General features: G+C 36.9%; 1 non-coding gene across 1 annotated transcript; it reads left to right on the top strand.

Moving 5' to 3' along the window:
- The first annotated feature begins 2,180 nt into the window (after window positions 1–2,180).
- Window positions 2,181–2,287, top strand: LOC128294945 (small nucleolar RNA R71). The gene has a single exon (XR_008285252.1). It is a non-coding gene; the product is annotated as a small nucleolar RNA R71 (small nucleolar RNA).
- The last annotated feature ends 8,602 nt before the right edge of the window (window positions 2,288–10,889 follow it).

Below are 10,889 nucleotides of genomic sequence, written 5' to 3'. Positions count from 1 at the left end.
ATGAGGGGGATTGGTGTGCATGCATTCGGTTAGAGGCAAGCATATTGATGCCTATTCTTGGCTTGAAAAATTCGGCTAAGGAGAGTACTAACTAATGTGTTGAGTTTGATTCATGATTTCCGTACATATGTGACTTTAATGTCTAATGAAAAAAAAAATGTGGGCTAAGTACCTTGAATTCCTCTTTCGATGCTCAAATGATTAAATCAATTTATTGTTAAATTAAGCTCAAGAGCAAAGGGGATCTAAATCCGATAAAGGGAAGGAAAAAGTGGTCGAATAGCCATCGGAATCATTCGACAACATCCGAGGTAAGTTCTTGAGTAATAGAGCTTAAATTATGATTTGATTAGATCATGTCTCAAGTAAATCGAAATCATGCTCTTTGTGTGTGGATATTGAACCGAAATGTGCAAGAGTGATAAGTGTATTGTATTTGAGTTTTGCTAATGGAAATGAAATACGAATGTGTCATGATTTAGTGTTAAATGTGCATGTTTATTCGAATGGTGTCCGGGCTAAGTCCCGAAGGCTTTTGTGCTAAGTGACTAAATCCGGGTCAACTCCCGAAGGCATTTGTGCGAGTTACCAAAATTGGGTTAAGTCCCGAAGGCATTCGTGCGAGTTATTAAATCCGAGCTAATTCTTGAAGGCAATTGTACGAATCACTATAACCGGGCTATGTCCCGAAGACAATCGAGCGAGTCGCTATATCCGGTTAAATTCCGAAGGTACGTGATTCGGGAATGAGCAATCTTGCTGTAAAAATTTCAGTTAATACGCTTGCAAAAATTCCAGCAATGAGGTATGTTCGTATGTGCATTGGAATAGTTGAATTCCTTCGAATAATATTCGCTCAGTTGAGTAATGAGCTCCGGTATTTGGCTAAGATGATCCCTTATGTATGAACATAGGGGTTGGAATGTAAAGTAGAAATGATTTGAAAGTATGTATATACGGAATTATCCGCTTAGTTATATGAATGCTATACCTCTGTTGTGCTTAAATTCTTCGCTCAAACTTACTAAGCATAAATTGCTTACTCCGTTTCTTTGTTTCTTTGTTTTATAGATTTTTGGCTCGTCAGCTATCGGACTCGGGATTTTTGGAAGTCAAGTCTCCCACACTATCAAGGCCCTTTTGGTACAAATTTTGGTTGAGCTTTGAAATGGCATGTATAGGACTACCCTTTGTTGCTTTTCAAGTACTTTTGTGATGTATGTGTGTACGGCCATGCGAAAATGGCTCGTAAAAGTGGAGTATGGAATTAGACCCTTTGTGTTTATGTATATATGTATGGTTTCATGATGTTACTACGGACTGAATGGAAGTGTTGGGCAAATGATCAGCCATTGGAATGGCTAAATATGATTATATGTGGACCTATGTATGACAAAACTCTAGTTGGTCCATAGAAACCACGAAATAGGTAAAGTTTACCTTGAAAACAGATGCTGACAGCAGCAGTGGTGTGGATTTGAAAAATCACTAAAATTTGTAGGGACGGAATTAAATAGTTAATAAATTATTTGAATGAACCTTGATGAATCTACTTTCATATGGAAGAAACGAAACGGTCATATGAGTTATATGTTAAGAGATATTAAAGATCTTGTGAAACAGGGCCAGAACGGTTTCTGGATTCCCTGTTCCGACTTTGAAAATTCATTGTAAATTAACCAGAGATAATTAGGAGTCATGCCATATATTCATAGATTCCTCTTTGAGTCTAGTTTATATAGAAACAAACGACATCAGTATTGAAGCCCTGTACAGAGAGATATTCAGGTTGTAACGCACGAAGGTCAGTGTAATCGATCCCTGTAACATGGGAGACTTTAACTAATAAACTGTACTAATTGGCCGGACCAAAAATTCTAGAAAAAATTTTGTAGATGGAAATATGAGTCTAATTTCAGGGAAAAATTACGAAACTGATTTTTGAGCTTTGAAACTCAAGATATGATTTTTAAGGCGACAATGATGCAGTAACCAGCTTGTCTGGAAAATTTTAAATGGACTGTGAAAATGATTAAGTCGAGTTGTGTGCACCTTGTGTTCGACTCCGGTAACGGACTCGGGTACGGGGTATTACAGTTCTGCCAGCAGCTGCGTCAACCATTTGCCGAGTCGAAGGATTTAGGCCATTATGGAATGTTTGAACCTGAAGCCAAAGCGGTAACCCATGGTGAGGACACCTTCTCAAGAGGTCCTTGTATTTCTCCCATGCATCGTAAAGAGTTTCTAAGTCCATCTGCACAAACGAAGAGATATCATTACTTAATTTAGCCATTATAGCCAGCGAAAAATATTTTAATAAAAATTTTTTTGGTCATTTGTTCCCAAGTAGTGATTGATCCTTGTGGTAATGAGTTCAACCACTATTTAGCTTTGTTCCTCAACGAAAAAGGGAATAACCGAAGACGAATGGCATCATCAGAAACACCATTAATTTTAAATGTATTGCATAGTTCTAAGAAGTTGGCTAAATGAGCGTTGAGATCCTCATCCTGCAAACCATCAAATTGAACAAATTGCTGTATCATTTGAATAGTGTTAGGTTTTAGTTCAAAAGTATTTGCAGCTACAACAGGTCTAACTATGCTTGATTCAGTTCCTGTTAAATAAGGTTTAGCATAATCATACATAGTGCGTGGAGTAGGATTTTGATTAACTGTAATTGCAGAAGGTAGCTGGTTGTCTTGGTTTTCAGCCATCACTGCGGTTGGGGTTGAGTATCATTCTCTGTGTATCTTAAGCTTCGCCTTATTTCTCTTTTCTTTCTGCGAACTGTGTGATCGATTTCTTCGTCAAAAAGTAGTGGTCCTGACCGGTTTCTTCTAGCCATAAACTATAAAAACCTTCCAAGAGAAGGAAAAAATAAGTAACTAAATTAAATTAAATTGCTAGAAAAATAAATGGCTAAAGTAATAAAAATTGAGTGTTCCTAATATTTTAGTTCCCCGACAACGGCGCCATAAACTTGATCGCTTGATTTCGCGATAGGTTTTAAATATTTATAATTAATCGTTCTTGAAACTAACTATTATCATGATGTAGGCAAGTGTAACTATCAAATAATAGTATAGTTTTAGCAAGACCGGATTGTCGAACCCAAGGGAACTAAAAGTACTAGTAATGACTGTCTTTTTATTATCTAGCCTAAGAATAAAGAGGTTTTTGTTTTAACTAACTAATTCTCCAAACTAAGAATTCACAGAGAATGGAATTGGGGAATTGCTTTTGGGAAAATCGATTGAATTAAGACAATACCTAAGGAAAAATCCACCTAGACTATACTTGTTATTTTGGCTCTGAATCGGACGATTTATTCATTTAACTTGTTCCGTAGAGATCCCTAAGTTATGTTATTATCCCTATTCAAGACTAATAACATCTAATCCCTAAATTGAAAAATTGAGACCTTTCTCTAATTAACACCCTAAGGTTGCATTAACTCGATCTATGGATCCCCTTATTAGGTTTCACCCTAATTCAACAAAATCTTGTCACCCTATGTCTAGGCGTGCAAACAATGCCACTTAATTATGACAAATGTACTCTTAGACAGGGTCTATTTCTCCTCTGAATAAGAACTTATCTTGAATCAGTATTCTAGGATATCAAAACAAGAATTAAGAACACATAATTAAGAACAAGTTAAATATTTATCATACAATTTAGAAAATAATAACAAGATTCGTCTTAAGTTTCATTCCCCTTCGGTTTTTAGGGGATTTAGTTCATAACTAAAAAGGAAAACATCTCAGAATAATAACGAATACAAAAACATAAAGAAAACCCAAAACTCCTGAAGGGGAAATTGAGGAGAGATCTTCAGTCTTGATGGTGAATTCAGCTTCTAAGATCGATCAATCGGCTTCCTTAGAGCAATTTCTTACTCCCTATTCTGTGTCCCCTTTTTCTTCCTCCTCTAGGGTGTATTTATAGGCTTTGGAATGCCTAAGAGCCCTCAAAATTAGCCTTTTTTAAATTGGACTCAACTTGGGCTCTGCAGGGACACGCCCGTGTGCGATTCCTTCAGCCCGTGCACGAGCTTACCAAATTGACACGACCGTGTGGTCTGCCCAAGTGAGGAGGTCCAGGCCGTGTTGATTTCGTACTTTGGCCTATTTTCTCCGATTTTGGCCTGTTTCTCATTCCTTTCTCTCTTTTATGCTCTCCTAAGTATAAAACATGAAATTAAAGCATTAGGAGCATCGAATTCACCAATTTTAATAGGAAATCATCCATAAAATACGTTAAACATGGGGTAAAAATATGTATAAATTACGGTTTATCACCTGTGCTCAGACCACAACACCACCATCGACGACCCAAGCTCCTCCCTCTACCAAGCTCTTGCATATCATGTCAAATCATAGTTAGAAAACTGCTGTCCCCGCTTTAAAGAAAAGGAAAGAAGCAGCGTCATCCTCGGGTCCTACCGCGGAGATCAGGCACCAATTTATTTAGTTTCCCTTGGGACCCCAGGAAGAACTCTTTCAGATACTTCGGGCCCAACCCTTAAGTGTGGGCTGCTGGATTGACTGGGCTGTACTTGAACAAGTCTAATTGGCTGACGCGGTTAGACCCCTTCTATCGACTGATCCATGAGAGCTCTTCTTTGGGATCATCGAGCCTATGTACCTCGAGCTTACACTGGAACTCTATTCGACCTTTCACTTCCAAACCATTATGACAAAGTTTGATGATCCAGGAATGGTCCAGTTCAGCCTCGGTGGTTTGGTTCACCAGTTGCTCGTACTTAAGTTTGGAATCGCACTGGGACTATACACGGAGGATTTCATGGACGACAACAAACTCGACACCCTCGATCGCCATATCCACTATTCTCTTTTGAAGTGTTGGAGTGCTTTAGTCCCTGACTCGGCCACCTATGATCCTAGCCGCTCTAAGGCATCAACCCTCGCCCCATCCTTGCGGTACTTACACGCCAGCCCACACTCTGACAGGATGGAAAGAAAGCACCGATGTCGTCAACACTCATGACGTTTATTTTTTGTAAAGCATGGAAAACGGCCACGTCTTCAAACTTACCTATTTTATTGCCTTCGCCATACGCCATCAAAAGGAGCGGCATAGGAACGGGTTCACCTCCATTGGCCCTTATGTGACTTGCCTTGCACGACACTTTGAGCTCCTCAACACGGCGGCGCAAGCATCCTTCCTCACTCTCATCGGTCAGATGTCCCCACAGGGCATCTCAAGTATGCTACACATGAAGATGATAGAGCAATAACATGGAGTTGATCCTCCCTAGTACCGCCTCGTCTAGTCATCCGAGTAGGAGGACCCCGAGGATATTACTGAATATGTCACTCCACGACACGAGGACCCACCATCTCAGCCACCACCCACCCATCGTCAAGTTCATGCGGCGGCTTCATACTCTGGCATCTCTAAGTGCCTCACTCGATTTGAGCAGTAGCGTTTTCAGTGCTTTGATCACATTGATGCTACTCTACATTAGATTTGTCAGCACCTTCACATCTTATCGACACCACCACCTCGCGAACCATCTGGCGATGGCGATGCTTAAAGACTTTTTATTATTTTTATGTTTTTACTTCTATCATTTTAAAACTACTTTTTATTTTATTCTTTTTTAATTTTATTTTTATTTCATCCTTAGGTTTTATAATTTATATTGAACAATTTATGCTTTCAGCTATTTCTTTTCGAGTAATTATGCTTCTTTATATTTCCTAAAAAGTTCCTGATTCTATCACAGTTATAAAGAGCTCCAAAGCTCACAATTACTTAGGAACTTGAAACTGCATGGGAAAAGGTTCTTCACGACTGCCATGTCTTGCCCGACCACCACGATAACCTCTTCCCTGAACATTGTGGTTGTGGAACCCAACCTCTACCACCACCGGAGTATCCTCCTCCAATCTCATCATTGCCTTGGCTGATTATCCTCCATAACTTCAAATCAAGGATTCCATCCATCATTCAGGAAGTTGCACTTCTCTCCCTATCTTTTGATCTTATATCTATAATTTAAATATATCTAACTTTGTACATTGAGGACAATGTACATCTTAAGTGTGGGGAGTTATTTATTTCATTATCAGGAAAATCCCTGAATTTTGTCTTGTTCTCAAATAATCTTCTCATATCATTATTAGAATGAATTTTGATTAATTTATGATTTTTATTGATATGTTGTAACGCCCCCACGCCCGAGACCATCACCGGAGTCGAGCTTGAGGGGTTACCGAACATAATTTATCAATTTAAGAACTTCAAATCATTTGTTTCTACATTCACAGCTTTCTAGCTACTCGCGTCACAGTTACAAGAAAAATCATATCTCGAGTTACTGAAACTCAAAATCAAGATCCGTAAATTTTCCTGAATCTAGACTCATATATCTATATACTAATTTTTTCTAGAATTTTTTTATTGGGCCAATTAGTACAGTTTATTAATTAAAGTATCCCTATTTCAGGGTTCGACAACTCGACCTCTGTATTACGAATCAGATATATCTCTATACAAAATTTCAATGACTATGAGGTTTGTTTCTATTAAAACTAGACTCAATAAAGAATTTGTAAATATAAATAAAACTTATAATTATTTTAGTAAAATTTATTATGAATTTTAAAGTCGAACAGGGATCCAGAAATCACTCGCCCTGTTTCGTAAAAGTTTAAATATCTCATAAAATATAATTTATATTCCTTTTTGTTCAATCCATATGAAAATAGACTCATTAAGCTTCAATTTCATAACTTATTCATCATTTAGTTCTATTTATACTATTTTTAGTGATTTTTCAAATTCATGTCATTGCTGCAGAAATATTCTTTTAAGGCAAGTTTCATCTTTCCATGAATTTTTATGAACTAGATAACCTATTAAACTCCCATGATATCAAACATGATCTAAATTAGCCATCACCATGACTTATCAATATCAAACATTTTCTCAACCAAACATGGCCATATCATAAAATTATTTACACAAAATAGGTATATTGCTATACATGCCATACTTAAGTAGTTGTACAAGCCATTTACCAAGATAAAAGTCCTTTGGATAGTGTGATCGAACTTTCGACTGTCCCGATTTCCGAGCCATTGTTCAAAACTACGTGAATGAAAAGGAAGGAGTAAGCATAAATGCTTAGTAAGTTCATATGTAAATAACAAGTAACATAACAATACAAATATACCAAACAACTTTAGCATGGTACCACCAAAACATATATCACATCTTTAAACATCATTCATCATCTTACCACCTTATCATTGTTGTATCTATTTTCAACCCGAGGTTTAAGAACATACCGTCCAAAGTGTCCATTTCACAACACTTACCCAAAACGTCACTTATATCTTAAGTGCTCTTCCATTAAACTAGAAATTTCACCCGTTGAACACATCGGAATATAACTCGGATCGTGGATAATTTGCACATAAGTGCCACATATGTAATCAAGAAATCATGTAACCGCCTAAGTGAACTCGGACTCAACTCAACGAGCTTGGGCGTTCGCATCCATAAATGAACTCGGACTCAACTCAACGAGTTCGGATGCTCAACCATCCTAGTGACATGTCACTTGTATCCTAATCTATTCCTAAGGTTCAAACGGGCTTTTTCCTCGATCTCACATTTGCCGTCTTCCATGGAATATCGGGCATATACTCGGTAGTGATTCATATTTATCAAGTAGTAAACATAATTTGCATATTACTTAACATTAACCACAAAGCATAATATTTCACGATTAAAAATCAGCATATCATATAATTAACATTAATAACTTAAAATAACATTTATGCTACATTATTTACACATGAACTTACCTTGGTACCAAAATATAAAGATTTTGCAATTTAGTCCACAATCTTTTCTTTTCCTCGATCACGACTTGAATCTCGTTTTTCTTGATCTATAATACCAGATTAATCTTATTTAATACATACATTTATCAAAACAGCATTTAATACTGAACTTTAAAAAATTACACTTTTGCCCTAAACTTTTGCATAATTACACTTTTGCCCTAGGCTCGAGAATTAAACTTTATTCCTTATTCTTATGTTTTATAACATGCTGATCACTTTTCCCTTCTATGGCAACATCAAATTCTCTCTCTAACATATACTTGTGACTATTAGGTATTTTTACCGATTAAGCCCTTTTACTCGTTTTCACTAAAAATCGAGTAGCACAAGTTGTCTAACATAATTTAAAACCCCATATTCTATCATAAAACATCAAAATACACAAATTTCACCCATGGGTATTTTTCCAAATATAAACCCTAGGTTGAATTATTGCTAGCATAAGCTTAATCGAGCTTCCGGGATTCCAAAAACGTAAAGAACATTAAAAACGAGGCTTGGAATCACTTACTATGGAGCTTGGAAGCTTGAAACAAACCCTAGCTATTGAGAACCCTTGAAATTTCGGCGTAATGAAGAAGATGGACAAAAATTGGCTTTTAATTTTGTTTTTAATTCATTTTAATAACTAAATGACCAAAATACCCTTACTACTAAACTTTCCAAAAATTCCTTCCATGTCCTAATTTGTCCATGAACTTAAAATTGGTAAAATTGCTATTTAAGACCTCCTCATTAATATTCCAAAACAATTTCATACTAAAAACTTCTAGAATGCAAGTTTTGCAACTTATTCGATTTAGTCCCTACTTTCAATTTAAGCACTTTAGGCATAGAATTTCATCACGAAATTTTCACACAATCATGCAATCATATCATAAACATCAAAATAATTGTAAAATAATTATTTCTATCTCGGATTTGTGGTCATGAAACCACTATTCCGATTAAGCCCTAATTTAGGATATTACAACTCTCCCCCCTTTTAAGGATTTTCGTCCTCGAAAATCTTACCGGTAAACAGGTGTGGGTATTGGTTTCTCATAGTTTCTTTAGGTTCCCATGTAGTCTCTTCTACCCCATGCTTTTGCCACAACACTTTTACAAGTGCAACACTTTTATTTCTTAGTTGTTTGACTTCTCGAGCTAAAATCTTAATCGGTTCTTCTTCATAAGTCATATCCGTTCATAGTTCAATTTCGCTTGTGAAATTATATGTGAAGGATCCGAACGATACCGACGTAACATAGATACATGAAACACATCATGAATCTTCTCTAATTCGGGTGGTAACGCTAGCCGATATGCTACCGGTCCAACTTTTTCAATTATTTCATACGGTCTAATAAAACGCGGACTTATCTTGCCCTTTCGTCCAAATCTAAGGACTTTCTTCCATGGAGACACTTTAAAAATACCTTATCACCTACTTGAAACTCCATTTCCTTTCGTTTCAAATCCGCATAAGATTTCTGTCTATCTGAAGCAGCTTTCAAACAATATCGAATCACTTTCACCTTTTCTTCGGTTTCTTTTATTAAATCAACTCCATAAATCTGATTTTCCTTGAGTTCAGTCCAATACAATGGCGTCCGAAATTTACGACCATATAATGCTTCTTTAGGTGCCATCTTCAAACTTGTCTGATAACTATTATTATAAGCAAATTCTACTAATGGTAAATACTTTTCCCAACTACCTTGAAATTCCAATACACAACATCTGAGCATGTCTTCAAGAATCTGAATTACTCTCTCTGATTGTCCATCAATTTGTGGATGAAAGGCAGTGCTGAAATTTAACTTTGTACCTAATGCTTCTTGCAACTTTTGCCAAAACCTTGAGGTAAACCTCGGATCTCTATCTGAAATGATTGACAAAGGTATCCCATGAAGTCTAACAATCTCTCGGATATACAATTCAGCCAACTTATTAAGAGAATAATCATGCGCATAGGAATAAAATGAGCCGATTTAGTCAGTCTGTCAACTATTGCCCAGATGGCATTTTTCTTCCCTGGAGTTAACGGCAACCCTGATATAAAATCCATAGTAATCCGATCCCATTTCCATTCAGGAACCATAATAGGCTGGAGTAATCCCGAAGGTACTTGGTGTTCAGCTTTCACTTGTTGGCAAACTAAGCACTTTGATACAAACTCGGAAATATCTCTTTTCATTCCACTCCACCAGTACATTTTCTTCAAGTCATTATACATCTTCGTACTGCCCGGATGAACCGCTAAACAACCATTATGTGCTTCATGCAAAATCTTTTGAATCAACTCATCATTTTTCGGTACACAAATCTGATTTTTAAACATCAAACAACCATCAGAACCGATTCTGAAATCGATCCGTGACGACTTCACCTTAATTCTCTTTTGGCTAGCAAATCTTGATCATTTTTTTGAGCTTTAGAAATCTCTTGTAAAAACATCGATCTTTGTAACACCCCGAACCCGAGACCATCGCCGGTGTCGGACACGAGGGGTTAGCAAGCCAAGTTCACTTGTTTTGCCCATCCATTGGACATTTCCAGTCAGGCTGGAAAAACTGCGTCACTGTCGCCTTAAAAATCATATCTCGAGTTTCAAAACTCGGAAACTGGTTTCGTAAATTTTCCCTGAATTTAGACTCATATATCCATCCATGGATTTATTTCTAGAATTTTTGGTCGCGCCAATTGGTACAGTTTATTAGTTAAAGTCACCCATGTTACAGGGATCGACTGCTCTGACCTTCGCGCGGTATAACTTGAATATCTCTCTGTACAGGGCTTTAATGCTGGTGCCGTTTGTATCTAATGAAACTAGACTCAAAATGGAATCTGTACATATAAGGTATGTCTCCTAATTATTTCTGGATAATTTATAGTAATTTTTTAAAGTTGCGACAGGGAACCCAGAAACTGTTCTGGCCCTGTCTTACAATAGCTTTAATATCTCTTAACATGTAACTCCTATGACCATTTCGTTTCTTCCATATGAAAATAGACTCATCA

The sequence above is a fragment of the Gossypium arboreum genome, chromosome 6 (assembly GCF_025698485.1).
Source record: "Gossypium arboreum isolate Shixiya-1 chromosome 6, ASM2569848v2, whole genome shotgun sequence".
NCBI lineage: Eukaryota > Viridiplantae > Streptophyta > Magnoliopsida > Malvales > Malvaceae > Gossypium > Gossypium arboreum.
Note: the sequence above shows the minus strand (reverse complement) of the source record. Positions and strands in the feature narration are given on the sequence as shown.